At 46.2% G+C, this 12,364-nt stretch overlaps 1 long non-coding RNA gene across 2 annotated transcripts in view; it reads left to right on the top strand.

Moving 5' to 3' along the window:
- The window catches only part of LOC144292002 (uncharacterized), an 89,547-nt gene that overhangs the window by 69,521 nt on the left and 7,662 nt on the right, over positions 1 to 12,364 (top strand). Inside the window, exon 3 of one of the 2 annotated variants that reach the window (XR_013359547.1) lies at positions 6,866 to 7,312. The exons of the other annotated variant lie outside the window; for it this stretch is intronic. This is a non-coding gene — a long non-coding RNA (uncharacterized LOC144292002). Of the gene's footprint in view, positions 1 to 6,865; positions 7,313 to 12,364 lie in introns of those variants that run through there. 2 annotated transcript variants of the gene reach the window in all.

Raw genomic sequence — 12,364 nt, 5'->3', positions numbered from 1 at the left:
TCCTCTGAAGCCCTTGGCTTCTCCCACTCTACTTACAACGTCACTTCCTCTGGGTGTGTACCTGGCCCCTGAGCAATACTGCCCTCCAGCCCTACCACCATAGGCCAGATCTCAGCTCCTCCTTCCAGAACTGTTGCCACTGCCTTTGGAGTGCTCTCCTCTTCTCTCTTTGCTTTCTTCTTATCCGCATCTCCTTGACAAATTATTTTTCCTAAAATATTTATTTCCTTCTGTCACTTTCCAAGGACCCAGATTGTTCTTGGTTAACTCTTCAATTAAAAAGTAAGTTCTTGTGCATCAAGGCTCGCCGTGACTTTTGTGTTCCGGGCAGTCCGGGCTATGTGGTGCGCCCCAGCCTCTCCCCGGACCCCTGGATCTTTAAGCCATCTTTCATTTGACAACTGTAAGTCCCACTCCACTCAAGTTTTAGCCTACTCTATAGCTCCTCTGTGAAGTCTTCTTTGAGAGTTAAATCTTCATTCCATAGCCTTTCCCCTCTCAGTTCTAAGAGCATTGAAAATCTAACACGTAATTTAATGTTTTTATCTTCTTCTGGTTATTTTGTTTGTATCTGTCAGGAAGGGCACTTGGTCACTTAGAAGAGACTTGAATACAGTGGCCTGAATATGACAGATACTTGTTTCTCACGTAACGAGATGTCAGGAGGTAGGGAGCTCATAGTTGCCACAGTGGCTCCTTGTGGCTCTCTGTTCTTTGGTCCCCTCAGGTCTGGTCCACAACTAAGGCAATGCTGCCTTAGTTCTGACAAGAAGAAAGAAGCGGACTACATGACTAGCCTATTTTGAAGAGCTTTTCTGGAAGTGCTGTCCGTTGAAAGGCCGCCATCTTCTGCAAGGGAAATGGAATCTTTGAGACATTCCTATCACTGCTCTGCCAAACCTAGGGATTCTGTTAGTAGGGAGTAAGGCAAGATGGTTACCATGGGCCCCCCCCAGCCCACATGACACACGCATCCATGTGAGGCTCCCCCTTCGCTGTAGTTCCAGGGACACAGTAGATGTCTGCTTTGCTTTCCCAAGCAGTGGCCACATAAGTCAACTATGTTTCACAAATCAGGATTTGGTCAGGAAGGCTTTCTACTTTGTCTCATATTCTTACTCTTTTCCCAGAAATATGTACAAAGAGATAAAAAAAATTTTAAAACCGATATAGAAGACAAAAATGGATGTGAAACTCGTTTATTTATGAACACTGCTTTGTTCTGTTGAAGAAGACAATCATGGTGGTGTATCTGGATTTTAATACTAGACTATTGGGTTATCATATTCCACGAATGTCTAGTAAATACTCTTCAGCGTGGCACACAGTTCTGGGACTACGTCACATGAGATTCTTTTGACATTCATCTTAAATTTGCCAGGTTTGGGGGGCAATTAATGCCGAGGTTGTCTCAGCCAAGTAAACTGGCTTTGCATTCTTCTCAGAATTTAAACACAGAATATGCATGATAAATATTTGCTGTTGGTGATGCTGTTGTGGAGGGTCATTAGGAGCTTCAGCTGGAGGGTGTTTTCCTACCTTTGTCAGACACAAAGCAGGTCTCCTTTTGTCTCCTGATCACAGCTCTAATTTTCCCAGCTGGATGAATTCACTAAGTTGAGAATCTGAGAGGCCTTAACATTAGCAGAATCTACAAAGCGCCAGAGGGGCACAAAACCTGCGTAGGAAACAGTCGCTCTCCAGGCTTGGCGGGGTGGTTGCCACAGCTACCAAAGCTGCTGATTTCTCTGCTTTGTGTTCACGTGGGAAGAGAAGCTTTCAAGGTGACAGGGGCCTCATTATATAACTGACATTGCAATTCATTTGCTTTAATATCCACATTTAAATCTATGCTACCCAGTCCTAAATAGGACTTTTCTTTGGGAACGATCTTAGGTGGGGGCCGGACAAAGTTTTATACAATCAGGATGACAGATCATAGAGTGAATGAATCTGTGATTATGATTTTTCCCTGGACCCTGTGACCATGCGTCCCATGGCTTGAACGGACATTAGGGAGCTCGCTGCCTTGCTGCATCCACCACAAAGAGAATATGAGAACCCTTGATTCATATCCATACACATTATATGCGCCAATTCTAAAATAGCAATTAAGATGAAATCACAACAGCATGTTCTTGGTGAAGTTTAAGTAGATATCCATGCATAATTAACTGGAGAATCATTCTGAAGCCTTGAAGTTCCACAATTTATTTAATGATCTTTAAGCGCTATGTATAAAATATTAATTGCAGATGAGTAGGCTTCACTTAAAACGAAATCCTATACATAATATAATTGACGTATGACCTTCTCTGGGTGAAACTGTGTAGTGACAGGTGTGTAAGAATGCGGTAACAGTGGGTTTACAGTTTATTTCCATTTCTTTTCATAAATATATATTATCAATGATAAAGAAGTCTCTAAATTCCTTCTGCTGTCTTGTCTCCAATCTCCGTTTTGAAGATAATGTGTTTTGTCCCTCCTTTTTTGACGGAATGGCATTATCAACAGCAAAATACTCTGTGGTTTTTCATTTGTTTTGTTTTGGCTAATAAGGGGCAGCTGAAGCACTGTTTATGAAAGTTAGCTAGTTTTCCTTTATTAAAAGAAGGCTCCCTTGACCGCTATTTGCAGTTTGTTAGCAGCTTCTATCAGGCCTTCGCTGCGAAGGCAACAATTTTTTGGAGCACCTGTTAGGTTTTTCTCTCACTTTGTGTATATGGTCTTTTTTAATATAACACGATTACATATTATTATGTTGTTTATTGAGCTCACTGTTAAGTATTACTATTATTATTTTTAAAGATTTACTTATCTATTCATGAGAGACAGAGAGAGAGAGAGAGGCAGAGACAGAGGCAGAGGGACAAGCTTTTTGCAGGAGCCTGATGGGAGACTTGATCCTGGACCCCGGGGTCAAGACCTGGGCACAGCTGCCCAACCGCTGCACCACCCAGGTGCCCCACTATTAAGTATTATTAATTTCTTCTACAGATGAGGCTAACAAGAGGATTTTCACATCCACAATCAGCAAGCCAGTAGAAAAGACATAGTGGTCTTCCTAACAGAGACATGGGTCTTTCTAATCCCAAACCCCTTGTTCTTTTCATCAACTCGGGAGACAGACTCCACCAAGATGACTTCAAATGTGGAGTGATGGTATGCCATAATTCTCTTTTGTTTTAATTTTCAGCAATCATTAAATTGCCTACACGGAATTTGATGTAAACATGATTAAATATAATCTGGATGCCAGGTTTCAACTGCTGCAGCCGTTTCCCCTGTCTTGCCACAAAGACCTCTAGTTTTCTTTGGGGGGTCCTTTTGGGTCCAGGGAAGCTGTATTTAACCCTGGTTTAAACGCTTCGTATGAGCGAGGCTGAGCCAATCAGCTCTCTTTTCCCCTGGTCCAATGATTAGTTCAACAACTCAGCCTGGTACTTTATCTAATTAGTATGAGTCTCAAGACTTACTTTGGAATGCTGTTCAGTTAATTTCCCTGCCCCACTGACTTCAGACTAGGGCATACAACTGACTTTGGTCAATGACCTAAGAAGTAGCGTGCGCCACGTGGGAGTTGGAGCTGTAAGAACCCACACGGTGGTTTGCACTACGTTCCCCCACCCTCTCCACAACTCTGGCAATGTCTCCCAGGGGCTGCTCCATCAGCCTGGGTCCAGGAATAAGGACTATGTGAAACAGAACCACAGTTGACCTACAGGAGAAATGTATAGTGAATGGCGCCTGGATGGCTCAGTCCATTAAGTATCCGACTCTTGGTTTGGCTCAGGTCATGATCTTGGGGTCCTGGGATCAAGCCCCACTTTGGGTTCCTGGATCAGTTGGGATTATGTGTGAGGATTCTCTCTCCCTCCACCTCTCCCACTATGCATGCACGCACACCGCCCCCTCCCAAGTAAATAAATAAATATGTAAAAAAAACAAAAAAGAAAGAAAAATAATTTTTTGTTGATGTGAGCCATTGAAATGTGGGAGTTTTTGCTTTCTCTGCCGTATAACTTAGTGTAAACTGTAGGTGAGCCTCGAAAGAGCTGAAGCCATTTTTACCTCGTGAAATCGGTCTAATGACAAAGCTAGCATAAGAGGGAAGCAGAGGTAGGGAAATCATAGAGAAAGACGGAAGGAATTCTAATGATGTCACAAATCCTTGGCTCATGGCTGTAATCATCCCTACAGCTGAATTTTTTATTTAAGTGAATCAATAACTTTAAAAAATATATTTATTTGTGCGAGAGAGCATGAGGAGAGGGGAAGGGTGGGGAGGAGAAGGAGAAGCAAACTCCCCACTAAGCAGTGAGCCCCATGCAGGGCTCGACCCAGAACCCTGGGATCAGGACCTGAGCCACCCAAGTACTCCTAAGTCAACCAATATATTTGCTTAAGGTCGTTTTAGTTCAATTTTCTGTTACTTGCGACCAAAGCAATCCGATTACTTTATGTATCGTAGCACAAGTTCCACTTCATTTTCCTGCCTCAGACATCTGAAATAGCCTTGAAGCCAGCCCCAATAATTTAAATAATAGGGCCCTAAAAATCACTAGCCAGATCAATACTGACAGAGGAAGAGAGCCACTCAGTAGGCAAGTTCAGTATAAAAGTAGGTGGGTGCCAAAGAAGAGCTATGTAAGCTTCCTAGCCTAGTAATAAGGTTCAAATGATTTCTTCAAGGGTAAGTGAAGAATCTACCATTTTCAAAACTACGCCTATTTGCAAACGTTTAAGCAAAGATTTCTAAAGAGAAGGGCTGGGGAGGCACAAGGGGCTGTGGAGTGATGTCGTGAAAGGTCCCTCCCACGTCACAATGAAGGGCCTCAAATACTGGATTCTTTTCCCTGATTAATCATTGTGGGGGGCTCCTGGGTGGCTCAGCCAGTTAAGCGTCTGCCCTGGGCTCAGGTCATGGACCCGGGGTCCTGGGATCGAGCCCCTGCTCGGCGGGGAGCCTGCTTCTCCACCCCCCTTCCCGCTCGTGCTTGCTCTCTCTGTCTCTGTCAAATAAATAAATAAAATCTTTTTTTTTTAAATAAATAAAATCTTTAAGAGAAAATAATACCCCTGAATAGTCTCTGTGCACTGAAGTTTGTATTTCATTTTTCATTTTTGTTTCATTTCTTATTTACTTAAAACATTTGAATAGGGAATACTTTTACATGATTAATACACAATACAAAGTGGTATACGGTAAAAAGTTTAGCTCGCACCTCTACCCTCATCAGCCCCATTTTTCTCTGTCACCAGCAGGTCACCATATTATTAATTACTTAGCATTCTTCTAGAATTTGTTTATGCAAGACGAAGGAAATGCAGATACGTATTGTTATTTCCCCTCTTTCTTCCATAACATGTGGCACACTAGACTGTTCTGTATTTTGCTGTTTTCGCCTTTGGAGACCTCTTGGAGATCTTTCCTTCTCACTAGTTCAAGGGCTTTGCCTTTTTTCCTAACGTTTTCATAGTCCCTTCCCGTGCCGTGCACACGCAGTAATGCATCTAACCAGCTCCCTCATGATGGAAAGCTGGATTACTTCCAGTTTCAGCTCGTGCACACAGTGCTTTGGATAAATAACCTTTACATATGTTGCTTCATACATGCTCATTGCTTATTTTCAGAGAATGAAAATAAAGCCAAGTCCTAAAAATCGAGTCACCCTCAGTTTTGGCAAGCTCCTCAATCTGAGGGCTCACTCGGGTTATTCTTTGCTACCTAAAGTCACTAATTTAGCTTTTCGCTCTCCAGCTCATTTAGCCAAGGGAAGTGCCTTTCATTTGTAAGTAACTACAAGCCACCTAGATATTTGGAAAGAAGGGGCCGCATGTTATATATATATCCATGGGGCAACCCAGGACCTCTGCAGAAATGCTACTCCCCACCCAAAAAAAAAAAAAAAAAAAAAAAAAACGATAGAAGAAAGAGTGATTCCCCTAAGAGCCACTAAATAACACAAAGCAACAACTGGCCTTTGGAGTAGTAATTTAGACAGCAGTAAAGATCTTGGCTTCCTTGTATCCTGCCATCCATATTTAATTCTGAGGATTTTTCCTCTGAATTGATTCTCACAAGCATCCCTTGCCTCATATTTCCTTTCCCACCAGCTACATCCTCCGCACGTGGTTGCTCTGCATCTTTTTTTTAATTCCAACCTGAGTGCATCCTGTTGCTGAGATATCACTTTAAAATAGCCCACGAAAAATAAATAAATAAATAAATAATAAATAAATAAAATAATTAAAAAAAATAAAATAGCCCACAGTTGTATAGTATCTACAGCGGTTCTTTTTGGTTGCTGCTGCTGCTTTCTCAAGAATGTTGTGGGTGATTAATGGGATTTGGCTTTTGATGATTTATTCTCCCCCCTGCCCAACCGTCCTCCCAATAGTACATTTAAAACATGGTTTTAATTTAATTTAAAATACATACATAAGGAGATCCCTGGGTGGCTCAGCGGTTTGGCGCCTGCCTTTGGCCCAGGGCGGGATCCTGGAGTCCCGGGATTGAGTCCTGCGTTGGGCTCCCTGCATTGGGGCCTGCTTCTCCCTCTGCTTGTGTCTCTGCCTCTTTCTCTCTGTCTATCATAAATAAATAAATAAATAAATAAATAAATAAATAAATAAATAAATCTTTAAAAAATACATACATAAAATACAATAGTACATTTAAAACATGGGTAAGATTTTGTGGGGGGTTTTGTTTGTTTCCTTTGCTTCCTTCTCAGTCACAAGCTATTGGAATATTTAATCAAGTCAACATTTTAGGTTAGTAGATCTTCATAGGTTAGTATCTCTACAGGAAACCAGGATTTCCAAGTCCACCCAGTCTGATCTCTGCATACCCCTCTTACAGGGATCACCTTCCCTGAGTCACCTTTCTTGGTTTCAGCAGTTGGCATCGTCACCAGCTCTTCTCAGTGACTCCACCATGCACACCGGGCTCTCCACTGGTCACACGGATCCCTGGATTTCTTTTTGAGTCTGCAGCTCACCCCTCTAGGTTTGCTTTGAAGAGAAAAGTGTGAATGGGGAATGGGTGTGGGGGGTGTACACTCTTACTTTCTTTTCATTGCTTGATTCATTACCATCTTCTTCTTTTTTTTCTTTCTTACTGCCTCTATTTTTGTTCCCGAATGCATAAATTCCTGTCCTTCATGGGTCTCTGGGCAAGTAGTTCTTCTTCCAGTGCCTTTATCTGCCTTCCAGAATTCCAAAAGCAAAGTCCTCCAAAATGTAGAAGACCTGCTAGTATACTGGGAACAGTTTGTTGGTTCAGTATAGTGAGAGGTCAGTCAACATTACTGCAATCCAATTTATTTTATTTTATTTTATTTTATTTTATTTTATTTTATTTTATTTTATTTTATTTATTTTATTTTGTTTATTTTATTTTATTTTATTTTATTTTATTTTATTTTATTTATTTTATTTTATTTTATTATTTTATTATTTTATTTTATTTTATTTTACTTTATTTTATTTTATTTTGTTTTATTTTATTTTATTTATTTTTTAAAAAAAGATACTTAAGTTGGTTTAGGATGGTTTTAAATAATTCTTAGACGGGGGATCCCTAGATGGCTCAGTGGTTTAGTGCCTGCCTTTGGTCCAAGCGTGACCCTGGGGTCCCGGGATCGAGTCCCATGTTGGGCTCCCCGCGTGGACCCCGCTTCTCCCTCTACCTGTGTCTCTGCCTCTCTCTCTGTGTCTCTCATGAATAAATAAATAAAATCTTTAAAAAAAAATAATTCTTAGACGTTTGCTAGTTGTTCTTCCTAATAAGAGTGAAGTAGTTTGGTTTTGTGTTGGTGACGTCTTGCATCAGCCACAAAGGTATGGTCACCCACATATATAAACTGAGTGTTTTAACAGGGCTGCAGAGATTACACTGTGGGTTCATGAATTCAAACTCATTTTCTGATATAAGTGAGAAAAAAAAACAAAAACAGGATTCTTTGCAGTGGTCATGGTTACCTTATGACGACTAATCCTCCAAAATACTATTATTTGGACAACAGGATTTTTAAAATACCAAAGGGCAGAAAAAAAAAGAAGAAAATATTCAGCAACAAAGAGAGAGGAAATTATGTGTCCCCAGATTGCAGGGCTCAAATTGTTGGTTAAACTGATGGCCTGCCTGATATCCCAAGGCTGATTACTCCGTCCCCAGGGGGATATTATAAACAAGGATTTACTATCAAAATACTTTTTGTTTGTCTGAAAACTAATTTGCCAAGCCTGGAGATCAGAGGAAGAGGCAGATGGGAAAGGCAACCTGCTCCGCTGCCTTTAAGGAGTCAGCTGTGGGGAGAACTGGACCAGCGGGATGGACGCGTCACCTGAGCCCCGAAGCCCCATAAGTACCAGGAGAGACGATGTCGCCCATCTGGCGGCCCGCAGCCCGGCGCCCGGCTCCCTTCCGGCGGGGAGTGAGCCCCGCTGGCCCTTCCCTAAGAGGGCCCTTCCTCTGGGCAGCGGAGCGCGGGGGGATTTTCCCCAGCAGCTCCCGTCGCCTCGTGTGTTCTTCCCGGTTCCTTTATCCCTCAGAATCTTCGGCCTGAAGGTAATGAAGTGCTTCCTTCATCACCCGGCATCATGGAAGTATTTATCCGGTTATTTGAATAAAAGATGACTGCAGCCCCGGGAGCTCTCCGTGCGTGTGCCCAGACTTCAAAGGGACAGAGGAAGCCCCACCGAGGCCTTGGGCAGTAGCAGGCCACCGCGGCTCGGGCTCTGCTGGGGCAGCCCGGCCAGGCCTGTGCACCGCCCGCGCGCTGGGCGCAGGCTGAACCGAAGCGGCCGCGGCCTTGGGGTGATGGTCGACAGCAGTAAGTCCAAAGGGCTTTCTTCCCCACACCTTCGAGTATTTCTTTTCTTTTTTTTTTTTTTTTAAGATTTTATTTATTCACGAGAGACCAGAGAGAGAGAGGCAGAGACGCAGGCAGAGGGAGAAGCCCGGTGCAGGACTCGATCCCGGGACCCCGGGGTCATGCTCTGGCTGAAGGCAGGTGCTCACCCGCTGAGCCCCCCGGGGCTGCCCACCTTCGAGTAATTCTAAGTACAGGCCTGCCGTCGTGCTGAGCCCCTGCCGATGCTGTGGATTCATGAAGGCCGTTGTCTCCGGCCCCACTTCCCTCCATCCCCACGTGTGTGGCGGGCCCTGCGTCCCTGGTAGGGCTCAGGGGTGTAAAAGCCTACCACGGCCAGCCTCCTCCTTGCAGAGGACCCCCCCAGGCGCCCCCGGAGTGAACTCCAGAGCCGGCGCAGGTCCCCGGGCCAGGCCGTGCCCTCCCTCATTCTGCGAAGGCCACATGCACCTGTTTCTGCTGCTCTAACCGCCGTCTGGGTGTTGGAACGGGTCATGAGCACCCAGCCTCAGAAATCCAGCGCGGTGACAAGGACCGTCCCAGGGCCCCCTCTCAGTGGGGAGTGAGGGCAAGGAAAGGCCGTGGCAGGGGCGGCTTTGCTCAGAATCATCCCGGGGCTTGTGAGACGGTCCTCCCAGTGGACACACTCCTCGTCTGCCGAGCTGTGGACGCCCGGGGGTAGGTGGACGGCTTCTGTGCAGCCTCGGCCTGCAGCTCCCATCACCCCCGACCAGCTGGTTGTTGCATTTTATTCACTCCGCGGAGTCACTCTCTTTCTGGCGAGCCCTCCCTCGGGGTCCCCGTGGCTCCCCTTCGACTTCCCCTTTACAGTGCTCTCCAAGGCTCCTGTACAGGCCCCAACGTGAACTGCGCAGGAGCCTGCCCACACCCCGCTGGCTTCCGTGCCTGGCAGCTGACACGTGGAGGGGCGACCGTGGCCTTTGTCTACTGGCCGGGAGGTGATGTCCCCGCTAAGCCCAGGTCTGTAGCCATCGCTTCTTACATTGCTCAGTGCACAGAAGCAGGATGATGATGTTTGCCTCCAGAGCTTCTGTGTGTCCAAACGGATGTACATGTTTGAAGTTTTCGTTTTTATTGTTTTTAATTGACTTTATTTTTTTTAAAGATTTTATTTATTTATTTATGAGAGACACAGAGAGAGAGAGAGAGAAGCAGAGACCCAGGCAGAGGGAGAAGCAGGCTGCATGCAGGGAGCCCGACGCGGGACTCGATCCCGGGATCCCGGGGTCACGCCCTGAGCTGAAGGCAGATGCTCAACTGCTGAGCCCCCCTGGGATCCCCCTCGACTTTATTTTTTCATAGCGGTTTTAGGTTCACAGTCAAATTGAGTGGGTAGACCAGAGGTTATCCGTATACCCCCCAATGCCTCCCCGATTTTCAACATGTCTCACGACAGTGGTTCGTTTGCTAGAATCGAGGGGCCTGTAGTGACGCATGATTGTCACCCAAAGTCTGCCGTGTACATCAGGGTTCACGCTTGGTGCTGTTGTCCTTCGGGTTTGGACAAATGCGTGAGGACACGGTCTGTCTTGTTTGTGGCGGCCCGAGGCCGTGGTGCAGGCGGTGTGGCACGGGGTACGGAAAGAATCCGACTCAAGCCGTTGGCACGTTTTCTTGACTTCCTTTGGTCCAGGGTCACTTTTATCCATGTTTCTCCGAGACGAAGTGCAAAGCAAATAGAAACAGCGGCGTGTAGCCGCTCCCGTGGGCGCTGGACGGTGGCCTCGTCTTCCGTGGGCCCCAGACTCCAGGGAGGGCAGGGCGAGGGCAGGAGGGGCGGCCGGGAGGGCTTCCTCCCATTCTAGGTCCTCGGCCTCGCACACGAGGGCCCTCTGCGCAGCACGCGGCACCCCAGCGACTGCAGGCTGGGAGGGCGAGCAGGGCCGAGCCACCCCGGCGGGACCTTGCGGCGTGGAGAGTGGTGTGGGTCGCTGTCCCCGCCTGGGCAGCTTCCGTGGGCGTTTCTCACCCGCGATGAGACGTGGCAGCAGAAGGAGAAGCAGGCTCCACGCACCGGGAGCCCCACGTGGGATTCGATCCAGGTCCCCAGGATCGTGCCCTGGGCCAAAAGCAGGTGCCAAACCGCTGTGCCACCCAGGGATCCCCATCATAGGTGATTTTGATGAATAAAGGGATACGGTGTTCCGACCCAGCGGCGTGTGCTCACGTTTCTTCTTTCTGCAGCGGCTCTGAACTGGGTATGAAGCCACTGAAGCACCTGATGGGTAGCTAAGGGGAGAGAGGGGTCTTGCGCGTGAGCCTCATCCCCAGAACAACTCTGCGCCGTGTTCCACCCGCGTACCGGGCCTCCGTGTCCCCAACTCAAGTGGAATCTGAGATTTCGGACGTTCTTCTTGATGCCTTGCTGATTAACCGTCATATGCACGGTTACCTCGGGATTATAATGATGCTTCCTGCAGTAGAAGGAGGCGCATAAACCAGTGGGACTAGAGGGTCCCGACGAGCCCCATGAGCCAGCGGTCCCTTCTGATTTTCCAAAATTCATCTTAGATGAACATTTTCACTTCGCCTATACTTCTGATCAGTCTTACTCTTTCCCGAAGGGTAGAACAAACGCTGTCTTTGGCTTTTTTTTTCTTTTTTCTTTTTTTTTCTTTTTTCTTTTTTTCTCATTTTTTTTTTTGCAAGCCTACGCACTAGCCAGTTTCATAACCAATTTTCAAAAAAAATTTTTTTGCCACATCTGTCCCCTAGAGTTCCCATTTAATAGTCAATCAAGTGACCTATGGGACATGAAGCTCTGGGTTCTCAATATTATCTTCCTTATTATGTGTGTATCACGTACGTTTGAATCAATGATGAGCTTACTCCATGGGGCCCCAAACAGAGATGCCCAGCTCTATTCTTTTTTTTTTTTAATATTTTATTTATTTATTTGAGAAAGATGGAGAGAGACAGCATGCGCAGGGGGGCGGACTGCCAGAGGGACAAGAGTCCGTGCTGCCCGGGAGCCCGAAGCGGCCCCGACCCCAGGATCCTGAGGTCATGACCTGGGCTGACATCAGATGCTTAACTGCCTGATCACCCAGGTACCTTTTTAAGTTGCCCTGCAGAAATTTTACTAGGGGTCTTAAGCCCTTTCCAATCAGAACTCACCCCTGACTTGCCACATGGAACTCACCTGCCTCAGTTTACCTTACCCACCAACAGAGCTGACGGAGGACGGCTAAGTAGCCAGAATGCAGAATAAATTTATCGTTGTCTCCCTCCCTGCTACCACCATCGGATCTTGGCCGACAAAATTAAGGGAAAACGAGCATTCGATTTAGAAAACATTTCCATAATGACGGGGTAAATAATTTCACAATTTCGACTCCTCAGTATGGGGGACATAGAATTTATGTATTCGTTAGACACGGATTTGTTCTGCGCTCCCCGTGTGCCCGGTTCTAGGCACCCAACGTAGGGTGGAGGTCTCAGGGGTGCACGGCCCGTGGGGCAGA

Source organism: Canis aureus, chromosome 20 (assembly GCF_053574225.1).
Source record: "Canis aureus isolate CA01 chromosome 20, VMU_Caureus_v.1.0, whole genome shotgun sequence".
Classification (NCBI taxonomy): Eukaryota; Metazoa; Chordata; class Mammalia; order Carnivora; family Canidae; genus Canis; species Canis aureus.
Note: the sequence above shows the minus strand (reverse complement) of the source record. Positions and strands in the feature narration are given on the sequence as shown.